Raw genomic sequence first — 12,244 nt, 5'->3', positions numbered from 1 at the left:
GTGGTTATTCACCCAAAAACCTGCGATATAAGGTCACTGCATCATCCAGATCAGCACAGTTACCTGCCTTAGCTACTCATTTTACCTACTAACACAAAAAGGGTGGATGGACACCTGAGTCAAGTGGCCCCAGCTGCCCGCACCAGGATTCCAACCCTGGCACTAACGGGCAGCCAGCTTGCCAGTCAGCGAGGCTAACCACCCAGCCACCGCGGGGAGAAGTGGAAGGAAAGAAAATTAAGTAAATGAACCCAAAAGAGCCAGATTATAGGGTTATTGTAGAAGCTATAGGTTGTTTTGAAAGAGGAATAGGAGACTTCGTCACACCGCTTACTTTGCCATTTATCCTGCATATTACACCGCAGTATCCTCTTGTATACTTAAGTTACAAATTATGTCGATATTAAAGTGGTATAGATAAGCTACAAGAAATTGTATAGGTGAACTACGGAAAATAACTCACCAAAGAAAAGATGCTAGGAAAGGTAAGCCAAAGCCACTAATTTATATCTGATATTTATAGAACACATGGTAATGAAATGGGATTAGCCTGCATCCCACGTTAGAGAATTCAAATTGCAGTGACAAGTACTAGTTCGCAGAATATAATAATTTACTGATTGCGTAAATATAACGCACACACACACACACACACACACACACACACACACACACACACACACACACACACCATACTCACGGCTACGTAGAGAGCCGGTGAATGCTGTGGTGAGGGAGAGGAAGTATGAAGTGACGTAGCGAATGGTCTAGTAGCTCATATGAAACTTAGCCCAAGTACAGGGGGTTGGGTGGGCAGGATTGCTTCACGGTGAGATGGAGTCGTGGTGTGAGAGGAAGGGAGCGATTGATTGATTGATAATTTTATTGAGATAAATATAAAATTACAATGATACGAGGTGCTACCCAAAAGTTCCAGTAATTTGAATATAGTAGGAAAATATCTTACCTTACCTCCTACTTCTCACAGTCACCTTCGAAGTAGTCCCCTTGGGCATGTATACAGTGGTCCCAACGTTTTTTCCACGAGTCCATGCATCCTTGGAAGGCGTCAGGCATGATGGTCTTGAGCACCTGCTGCAGTTCTGTCTGGATCTCCTCAATTAAGTCAAAATGACGTCCTTTCAGTCGAAATTTCAGCTTGGGAAACAGGGAAAAGTCGCAGAGGGCAAGGTCAGGTGTATATGGTGGGTGGGGAATGACTACCTTGTTAGTGGAAGCCAGGAACTGCCGGACAACAACTGATGTGTGGGAGGGGGCGTTGTCATTATGCAGGACCCAGTCCTTGTTCTTCCATTGTTCTGGACGTTTGCGGCGGATGTTCTCCCTCGAACGCTGCAAAACTTCGCAGTAAAACTTTCCGCTGGCAGATTGACTGGGTGGGACGAGTTCCTTGTGAACAATCCCATGGATATCGAAGAAAATTATCAACATCGACTTGACACTGCTGCTCCACTGGTCTGCCATTGCAAAACCACCAAACCATGTTACAATAGTAAGCATAGCTCAACAACACATCTGCTCACAGACGCGGCCGGGGCCACACTGACACACAAGGGGTGCTGCTGTCTCCTCTTAGCAGCAAAAGGCAAAATCGCAAAATGGTTGGCTCCCTCTGTTCAAATTACTGGAACTTTTGTGTAGCACCTCGTATATGTACATTATCTCAAAGAGATGAGGGTGCATACACACTCTCCACCCCGTCTAACTTATTAGGTTATAATTAATTCTACACATTTTACTTAACTCTATCATTTGTACATTTTGGGTTTGCACTAGTGCTTATTACGTTGATTTATATGATCTTGCCCATAGGCAAAGACTAGTTTTACCACATACAATTTGGTGATTGAATCAGTAAGCCTATACAATTATACAGACAGTGAATAAAAAGCTTGTGTTTGCTATCACAGATGCTGGCACACACGTGCACGTGCAAGTACAAACATGTATACTGGCATACATTTACATCAACATTACACAAGCTTACTTGCCCACCAAACCTCCATACACGTTCTTTGGTCACATACAATGCGTATGTACAATCTTTTCTTATATCACAGACACATGATTCTCTTTTAAAATGTATTTCAATTGCTTGCAGTCTCTCAGGGTGCTGTATATTTTGTCATTATTAAACATCCATATGTTCTGTTTTGTCACCTCGTTTATTTTGTTGTTTCTGTTCTTATCTAGTGTTTTACAATATAATACATAGTGTTGCAGTGTGTGAGATCTTGAGCTGTCACACAACCTGCACCTATTGTTGTAATTTTGGCTGCTGTTTCCTAATTCCCAGTAGTATTTGTATTCGAGTTGCAACCTAGTGCATACATAGTCCTTCCATTTGCTGTTCTTTTTTTTGTTTTTTTTTGTTTTTCTCATAGGCAATGGTGGTACATCTTGCTACAACAGCATAGTGGTCCATAATACCACTAGTGTTAGTTTTATGTTTTCTGATTATGTTTTCATTTTCTTTCTCATCCTGGGAGTTCCTTACAAAAGTCCTCACTTGTCTCATGGTCAACTGGCACTATACTGTATATCCATCTGTGATTTGGTGGTAGCACTTCGGGCTATTGTATCAGCACTTTCATTTCCATCTATACCCACGTGAGATGGAATCAACGTGAACATTACATTTTTCCTTACCATTTTAAGTTCGTGTATAGACAGATAGATAGATAGATGATGTTTCTGCATCATTGGTGTTTTACTGTTAAGAGATTATAGCGCTGCCCTGCTGTCGACAAAGAAGCACACATCACTTTTACCCTCTCCTATCATATTCAGCCTATACAGAATTGCGTATAATTCAGCTTGTGTTGATATATTGTCACTCAGCCTATACCCGTGTTCTGTCTCTGTTCACTTGTCCATTTTCGGTATGCAATCCCAAATGAGGACTCCACTCCCCGCCTCTCCGTTTGGTAGAATTGAGCCGTCACAGGAAAAGAGGAAGATGTCATCTAAGTCAATTGTTTTAATTTTCTTGTCATATTCCACTGTTAGTAGTGCATGATCACATTTTTTTTTTTTTTTAGAGGTGTGATGTCTACATTAACTCTTTGATCTTCCCAAGGTGATGGTAATGTAAACTTACCCCTCTGTACACAGAGTCTTAATGCATCATATTCTTGCAGTGTTTGTGCAAGATGCTTTATGAATCCTCTTTTCCCTTGCTTCCAGAAGGTTCGTACACGGCATAAGTAGTCGCGTACGTCAGAGCGTAGTTCGTGACTGCCTGGTGTTCTTATGTGCCTGATGGTAGCAATAATTTGTAGTTCTTCCACTCTGTCTTTTATGCTAGGCAGACTTAGCTCAAAGACTTGAAAGTTGGAATACAAATGTGGGCGATTGTGTGTGTGTGTATGCGCCAACGCAAGATCGTGCTAGAAGAGTAAGAGAAGAGTTCTGGACAAATGTAGAAGTGTGCATGGAAAAGTTTGGAAGGAATAAGAGAGTGTTTTTGATCGGTGATATGAATGGTAAAGTTGGGAATGTGAAGGTGGATGGAATAGTTGGTGAGTGGTGTGTGCCTGCTGAGATAGATGAGAATGGGAGTGCGTTAGTGGACATTTGTGCTGGGGCAGAGTATAAGAGAGAAATGGAGGAACGATTGGGCAAATATGAATTGGAACAGATGGGAGACGTGGAAGGTGTGTGTAGGATATTTACAGAAGAAATATGTGCAGCATGTGATGTGGTGTGTGGAAGGAAGAGAAGACGGAGGGGGGTGCAAGGAACAGCGTGGTGGACTGAAGAGGTGAAACAGGCTGTGGCACAAAAGAAGAAAGCATACAATGAATGGATGAGAAATAGGGGCGTGGAAGAAGTTGAGAGGCGGAAGAGAGAGTTATATTTAGAAAGAAAGAGAGAGGTGAAAAGATTAGTAAGAGAGAGTAAGAAGAGAGTGGATGAGGAATTTGGAAGGAATTTGAGGGTAAAGTGGAGGGACTGTAAGAAGATGTTCTGGAAAGAGGTGAAAAGAGTAAGACAGGGTGGAAGAGAAGTTAGCAGGGGAGTGAAAGATAAAAATGGTAGATTACTAGTGGAGAAGGGAGAAAAAGTGAGCAGATGGAGAGAACACTTTAAGGAATTGTTGAACGTAGAGGATGGAAGTAATGCGAGTATAAGTGGCTGGGGAATGGCTGGGAGAAGGAGGGAGGTGAGAAGACAGGAAGAAATAAGTAGGATAGAAGTTGTGGAAGCAATGAAGAAAGTTAAATCAGGGAAAGCCCCAGGAATTGATGGAGTGTGTGGTGAACTGCTGAAGCATAGAGGAGAGATAGTAGTAGAATGGATGTGGAAGATGTGCAGATTGGCCTGGGAGGAAGGTAGAGTCCCGGAGGCTTGGAAGTCAGGTATAATTATTCCCTTGTACAAAGGAAAAGGGGAAAAAGAAGTGTGTGGTAATCATAGGGGCATTTGTCTTCTTAGTATAATAGGAAAAGTGTACGGTAGGATACTTACTGACAGAGTTAGAGAAAGACCAGAAAAATTAGTTGGAGAAGAACAGGGAGGCTTTAGGAAGGGAAGAGGTTGTGTAGATCAGATATTCATTCTTAGATCTTTAGTGGAAAGTTTCTAGAGAAGGGAAAGAAGTTGTATGCGGCTTTCATGGATTTGGAGAAAGCATATGACAGGGTGGATAGACAAGGATTGTGGAAAGTGTTAAGAATATATGGAGTAGATGGGACGTTGTTGAATGCTGTGAAGAGTATGTATGATGGTGCGAAGGCTGCAATGCGTGTGGATGGTGAACTAAGTGAATTTTTCTCTTTGAAAGTTGGGTTGAAACAGGGATGTGTCATGTCTCCATGGTTGTTCAATCTGTACATGGATAGGGTAATAAAAGAGATACAAGGTAGGGTAATGGATGTTGGAGTGGCCCTGGTGAGAGAGGATAGTATTTGGAAACTCCCTGTACTGTTGTTTGCAAATGATACTGTGTTGTTGAGTGAAGACGAAGGGGAGCTGCAAGGCTTGGTGGATGAGTTTGAGAGAGTGTGTAAGAAACGGAATCTAAAGGTGAATATACGGAAGAGTAAAGTGATGGTCTTTGAGAGAGGTGAAGTCAGTGAATGTACAGCGAGGTTGGATGGTGAGGAATTGGAAAATGTGAGTACGTTTAAGTACTTGGGTAGTGTGATGAGTAAGGATGGAGGTTTGGAGGGTGAAGTGCTTGAAAGGGTACAGCAGGGAAGAAAGGTTGCTGGTTCTTTGAAAGCAGTGATAAGAAACAGGGAAGTGAGCATGGAAGTGAAAAAGTTACTACATGACAGTATTGTGATACCAACTCTAACGTACGGAAGTGAAGCTTGGACGTTGTTGGAAGGACACAAGTCAAGAGTGAGAGCAGTGGAAATGAGTTATTTAAGAGGAGCCTGTGGAGTCACATGGAGAGACAGGCTGACGAATGAGGATATAAAGGAGCGTTGTGGTGTTGATGTGGATGTGATAGGAAGCATTATGAGGAACACAGTGAGGTGGTTTGGCCATGTGGAGAGGATGGAGGGCGAAAGACTGACGAAGAGAGTGTATGTGAGTGAGGTGGAGGGGGGAAGAGGGAGGGGGAGGCCGAGGATGAGATGGAGGGATGGGGTGGAGAGGTATATGAGAGAGGGGGGTGTGAGTTGGGAGCAGGACAGTGAAATGGCGGGGGACAGGGCGACTTGGAGGCGATTTGTTTGTGGCCACCCCAAACGGGATTGAGGCGTCTGGCAATAGATAGATAGATAGACTTAGCTCAAGTTTCATGGTGTTTGTCATCGTGTTTTTTGGGCATTTTAGTATGATTCTCATGCACTCGTTTTTCATTTTTTCGAGTTTCTCAAACAGTCTTTCGTCAAGGCAAAAGAGGACCGGACTGGCATAATCTATGACCGACCTAATAGTGCTTACATTAAGCATTCTGAGCACAAGCACACCGACCCTGTCACCACCCCAGCTCAGGGACCTCAGGGCCTGCATTCGTGCTTTACACTGTGTAGTTATATAATTTACCTCGGTCTCCTTAGCCTCTGCAGTGTATCCCATTTACATTCCCCGGGATTTGTAACTGTTTACTCTCTATATTATTTTATTCATTGATACATGCTTGCTAGCCTTTGCTCGACGCTGAAATTTTATCTTATTTTCATTTATTATAAGACCCATTTTTTGTGTCATCCCCAAATTTGATTAAGGCCTGTTGCATGTTTCTATATCAACATATATCATGATTTTAACTCTGTCAGCTAGCTTTTGTTTAACAGTTCTGTTCATTAACACGTTAAATAGCGTAGGGCTTATTGCCCCTCCCTGGGAAGCCCCTAGCTCGAGTCTGCCCTCCTGGGATAGTGTTTCCTGGTAAGAGACGTGAGCCCTTCTGCCATGCAGATAATCTCCAACCCAGAGAAGAAGCCTGCCCGACACTCCCATATTGGGCAATTCGTACTGTATAATTTCTCCATTGGCTTTGTCAAACGCACCCTTGAGGTCCACAAATGTCCTGCAGTAGTCCGAGTCATGGGGCAAACATTTCATCTCTGTGTTCGTCATCCCTCTACCTTTAAAAAAACCATACAGATTATTATCCATTTGATCTCCTATTACATACATTAGTCTTTCTAATACAATTCTCTCCAACATTTTACCAAAGCACGATGTTACTGAGACTGGTCTGAGCCCTCCTCCAGGTTTGGTGATAGGGATAATAACTGCATTCTTCCAAGCCCTTGGTAAATGGCCCTCGAGGTTACTCATTACGAGCAAGGTTGAAGCCCTCACGAGTCTCTCAAGTAGTGGCATTTTCTCACATAGGAGCGGCCCAACCCAACCCAGGCCAACTGTAATGCTTTTGAGAAGTTTATATCTCAGCAACCACTTGGCCGGTCGTTGCGTGATTTGCACCATATGATAGCCAAGTTCTTTAACATTTGTTTTCGACACGCACCAAGTGATGCATGTTGAAAATCTTCAAAAGAGGGCCACAGGCCAAACAGTTTGTCATAAAGGCGTGAAACTTGGTAGGTAGATAGCCATCAATATACTCTGGACATCCTTGGGGTGTAAGGCGACATTTCAATGTTTTTGGATTTAAATGGCCACACTCTATCCTCGCCGACACGGCGTTTTACTGGTGTTATATAGATGAATTCGTGGCCTATTTTCCATACTTGCCAGGCAGTTCAGTATTTCGTAGGTTACACCGTCTTCCGCAGGAGATGTGGATTTACCATGTTTAATAGGCCTAAGTAACTCGTCTTTGGGTATTACAACATTTGTTTTAGAATCTCTATATAGAGCTCTAATGATTAACCCTCCTCTCTCTTCCTCCAAGTTCTTAACGACCTCTTGGATATCTACAGGGCCAGAGTCGGTACTTGATTCAGTCGTCCATTTTGTCACCAATTCTTCAGCAAAGTTTTTCGGGTCAGGATGTGCTTCATTCTTTATGCTTGTCGCTTTTCCTCTAATTTTGCTTATTTCATTCCAGTTTTCTCCAACGTTCATAAAATTTCCTACTCTGTTGGCGAATGCCTACCAATATTCCCTCCTGGCTGTTCCTCCCACCTCCCCACATACCTATCACCAGCAGTGTCTCTTTCGTTTCGTCATCCCTTCCATTGTCAACCCATTTTCTGCGGGTGACTTTCAGCATCCGCGTTCATTCAAGAGCAAATCTGTCATGCGCACATTTTTTTTCTTTGTGATTTTGTCCTTGCTCTTTTTTTTTTTTTTTTTTTTTTTTTTTTTTGCCACTGAGTCTTCTATTCTATGGCTGTAATCATATCCTCATAAAATGAGTCTAATTTTCTTGGTTGATAGTTATCATATCAGTCTCTTATTCTGTCAGTGAAAACTGGCATATTCTCTTTCGGTAATATAAGTCTATCTCTTTTGTATTCATAAGTTAGTTTTCCTAAAGATATCTTAATCGATAATGAGAAATGGTCACTGAGAAGTTCTGGCTCTTCATGGCAAATTCCGTCCAACTCTTGCCCATCAAGTATGACGGCATAATCCAATCTCCCCCCTTAATGAGTGCTGCATCTTTTGTACCCAGTATCTTTATATCTTTATAGTCTTGCAAAAACTGAAAATATCTTACACCATTCATATTTATTCTTCCTCCATATTCGAATGCCTTGTGTCTGTCATAAAAGTCCCCAGCTAGAAGTGTAACCCCAGTAAATAAACCGCAAGGCAAACTGTTTAAGGAGAAACGATTTTTTAAATGATACAAATTAACTCTATTCATGATTCACTCTTTTAATGTTATTTTCATAGAGATGGAGTCCACTTCTTCTGAAATATATGGCTGCTCAGTGATTTCAGATGTTACTGAGTTTTTAACATATGTTGTGACTCCCCTTATGCCAGTATCTGCAAGCACTTGATATGCTTTATTGCAATTAATTTTAAACAAATCACCATTCTTATCACCAGTCTCCTGGAGGAGGATAATGTCAATGTCATACTTTGCTGCATAATAGTGTACGTCATGTTTCCTTACCCCTAAGCTATTTACGTTCCATGTTATGACAAAACCTTGCTATCCATATTGGCTTGCTCTATCTAGCTGATAGCTTTTCTATGAAACTTGATAATTTGTCAAACTGTTTTTGTATTTCTACTCATCCTTGTACTAACTTTTCTTTTAGTGCTTCATTTGCCTCGTGCTTTTCTAATAGGCTTTCATTATTTTCCATCCCATTGTTCATTAGCCTATGAAGTTTGAGAGTAACTTCCCTCCCTTGCACCCTGACTCTGCAAGTTGCTTCATTTTCACTTTCAACACAGTTGTCAATTGCTTTACTCTGCACACCATTGCCGTTCACGTGCTTGTCATTCTTGTCATTTTCTGTTTTGTTTGTATTAGTTAGTGTCATTTTCTTATCACTGTTTACCTCTTCTACCTCACCTACAGCTTTTCCTGCCATTTCGTTTACCTTTTTCTCAAGGTTTTCAAATCTAGAGCATAGTTAACGTATATACCTAAATAATTCCTTTGTTTCCTCCCACCTGGTTTCTGTCCCTCTCCTGTGTTAGGTTGGTAGCCTTGGACACGACTCACTGCGTGCTGAGACTTGGCTTTCCCCTTGGGATGCCACTGCGGCCAGGTCAGTTGTGGCGCCGACTATGCCTCCCTGCTTGAAGGGTGCGTATTCTGGCTTTGGATCGTATTGTGGGTCACGTGACTGGGTCGCTTGGGTACTGCCCCCACTGTTGAAAATGCGGGTCTTCCTTTTGTCCATGGATTCACCTGCTCCATGTATGCTGGCATAGGGTATGGTGTCTGTGGCTGGTACCCTGCTTGGGTGTGCATGGGTGGAACTGATTGATTAGCCAGGTGACCGGGGTGCACCTGCACTCGGCATGGGTCATTTCGGGCAGGCATAGGACCGGGCATTATGCTCCCCTCCACAATTGCAGCATTTTGGTAACACCCTAATTTGGTTGTTAATCTTCTCCCGGGAGATGGATGAGTGATGAAGTTTGTCGCAGAATCCACATCTTGGGTCATCGTAACATCCCCTAGTTTTATGCCCCACCTGCTGCATCTGAGACATACATTTTCTCTTTCTCTGTAGGGGGCAAGGAGACGGTTTTCCAAACCATTCTCAAAAACTTTTCCCAGCACCTCACCTTTTATTAAGGCTCTCACCTGGCTCCTCTCCTCACCTTTCATTCTATTCCTCCTGGCCCATATAAAGCGTGGATTGTCCAGAACATAATGGGTCTAAATACCTGGGCCATGCCGTTCCCTGGCCTCACACTCCCCATCCCCTGTCCCTGAATGTTTATATGGTGTATCCTCACTACGTGGTCGGCCTAATTCCCCGATCCTGATCTCCTTACACCCATTACTTTCTTGTTGTACCTACTTTTTTTTTTTTTTTTTCTTTTTAATGTCTCGCTGCTTCTGTTTCTTCTTCATTACTACTTCTGCCTTCCATGTCCATAACGTTCCTCTTCGATCTTGTAGCATGAACCCTGCCTCATCATCATCTCATCATCACCTGTTATTACGTCCATTTCTGTCACCTCTGATAGGGCTACAGCACCCTCATTTGTTGCACTATCTGCCGTTTTTATTAATTATGTTTATAAGAAGGATCACCGGCCTGCAGACAAGCCACCTGCCTGTCTGGGTAGTCCCATTGATGATTTGTGAGAGGGAGCAGTGTAATATACGGAGGTCAGAGGTCAACTGTGGTGTGGGCGGGGATGTTCTGCCCAAAGACCAAAACTGTCGTACGGGAGAGTTCAAAGTATCGTATATGACCCGTAGATTATCGTACAAAACATTTTTATTGAAATCAGTGCTCAGATGCTTGATGTTTATTTGTATTCTACATGCAGTATATATCTATATCTATCTCTCTCTCTCTCTATCTATCTATCTATATCTATATCTATATCTATCTATCTATCTATCCATCTATATCTATATATATCTATCTATCTCTATCTATATACCTAGGCTGCTTCCCCCAATATATATATATATATATATATATATATATATATATATATATATATATATATATACACATTAGAGAGAGAGAGAGAGAGAGAGAGAGAGAGAGGAAATGGAGGAGGTAGAAGAGGAGGGAGAGGAAGATGAGAAAAAGGAAGAAGAGGAAGAGAAATAGAGGAGAAGAGGAAGAATAATAAGAGAAATAAGAGAAAGAAAGGAAGAGAAAGAGAAAAAACAAGAAGAAAAATAAGACGAGGGAGAGGAGATGAAGAATAAGAGGAGCAGAGAAAGAATAAGAAAAGGAAGAGGAAGAGGGAGAAGTAGACGATGAAGAAGAAAATCCTTAGATTACTGTATTAAGATGCTTTGGTGATATCGTAACGCCTCTTCCTTAGTAATTTATTCTCTACATCTTATTATTTTGTAGCATTTTTTATGTAGTCAGTGTCTATATCAAAATGTTCCCGGTATGAAGAATGTCCAACAGTCTGTTTAAGGTGTATTATGCTGAATAAGTCCTTGATTACCAGTCAGAAATCAACCCTTCAATCTTTCTACACTTGGCCATAAAATGAGTTGAGGAGAGAGAGAGAGAGAGAGAGAGAATGTTCATATATATAAAACACCACTTCAAAGCCGCCAAACTATTTCTTTTGTGTTGTGAGGACGGTTCATTCAGCGTTATCATTAACTCTCCTCCATCATTTATTCACATACTCCCACATCCACACCCATGCCCACACCAGCAGACTGAGCCGCCCCCGCAACACATCAGACATCCCCGGCTGTGTTTTAGTATGCACGGACCACTTTGTATATTATTTGGGAGTTAAAAATAAGTTAGGTAAAATTAACTTTAACACAGCAGATTATAGTAGCATTAAGCAACTTGATGCAGAATTGTAGTAGTAGTAGTAGTAGTTGGTGTGGTGGTGGTAATAGTAACAGTAGTTAGTCTTGTTGCTGTTGCTGTTATAATAATAATAATAATAATAATAATAATAATAATAATTCACATTATAATGATCCATTTTCTGTATGTTTTTTGGTTTGTCCGTTTGTTACCATAACACAACAAAAACGGAGCACTGTAGCGAAATTTTTGTCTGAGTAAGGAACCGCTAAAATGCTCTAACTTGAAGTATAAAAGAATTTCCAGTCCATCTGGGCCTCCGGTTCCCGAGTTATGATTCATTTCTGGCCTTTTGACATTAAGCAGTTTTGGCGGCCATTAGGCGGCTCACTTTCTTCATGGGTATTGAAGTTACCATAACACACCCAAAAGTGCACAACATCGTCCAATTTTGGTCAGAGCAAGGTACTGTTAACATGCTCTAACTTGAATAAAACAGATTCCAGTCCATTCGGACCACCGGTTCCCAAGTTATGGCTCATTTCTGTTGACATCAAGCAGAAAAGCTGCCAAAGGCGGCCTTTATGTGAGTAATAATGATAATAATAAGGATAACAATAATAATAATAATAATAATAATAATAATAATAATAAAGATGATGATGATAAAAATAATAATAATAATAATAATAATAATAATAATAATAATACCAGTAAAAATAATAATAATAATCTATCTATCTATCTATCTATACCCCGACGCCCTAATCCCGCAAAGGGTGGCTGCAGACAAAACGCCTCCAAGTCGCTCTGTCACCCACCATTTGACTACCCTCTCCCCAACTCATCCCCTCCTCCCTCATATACCTCTCAACTCCATCCCTCCACCTCATCCTCGGTCTACC

The sequence above is a fragment of the Coenobita brevimanus genome, chromosome 73 (genome assembly GCF_032717465.1).
Source record: "Coenobita brevimanus isolate Jiangsu-jjx chromosome 73, ASM3271746v2, whole genome shotgun sequence".
Lineage (NCBI taxonomy): Eukaryota > Metazoa > Arthropoda > Malacostraca > Decapoda > Coenobitidae > Coenobita > Coenobita brevimanus.
The sequence above is the reverse complement of the archived record's forward strand: the minus strand, read 5'-3'. Positions refer to the sequence as shown.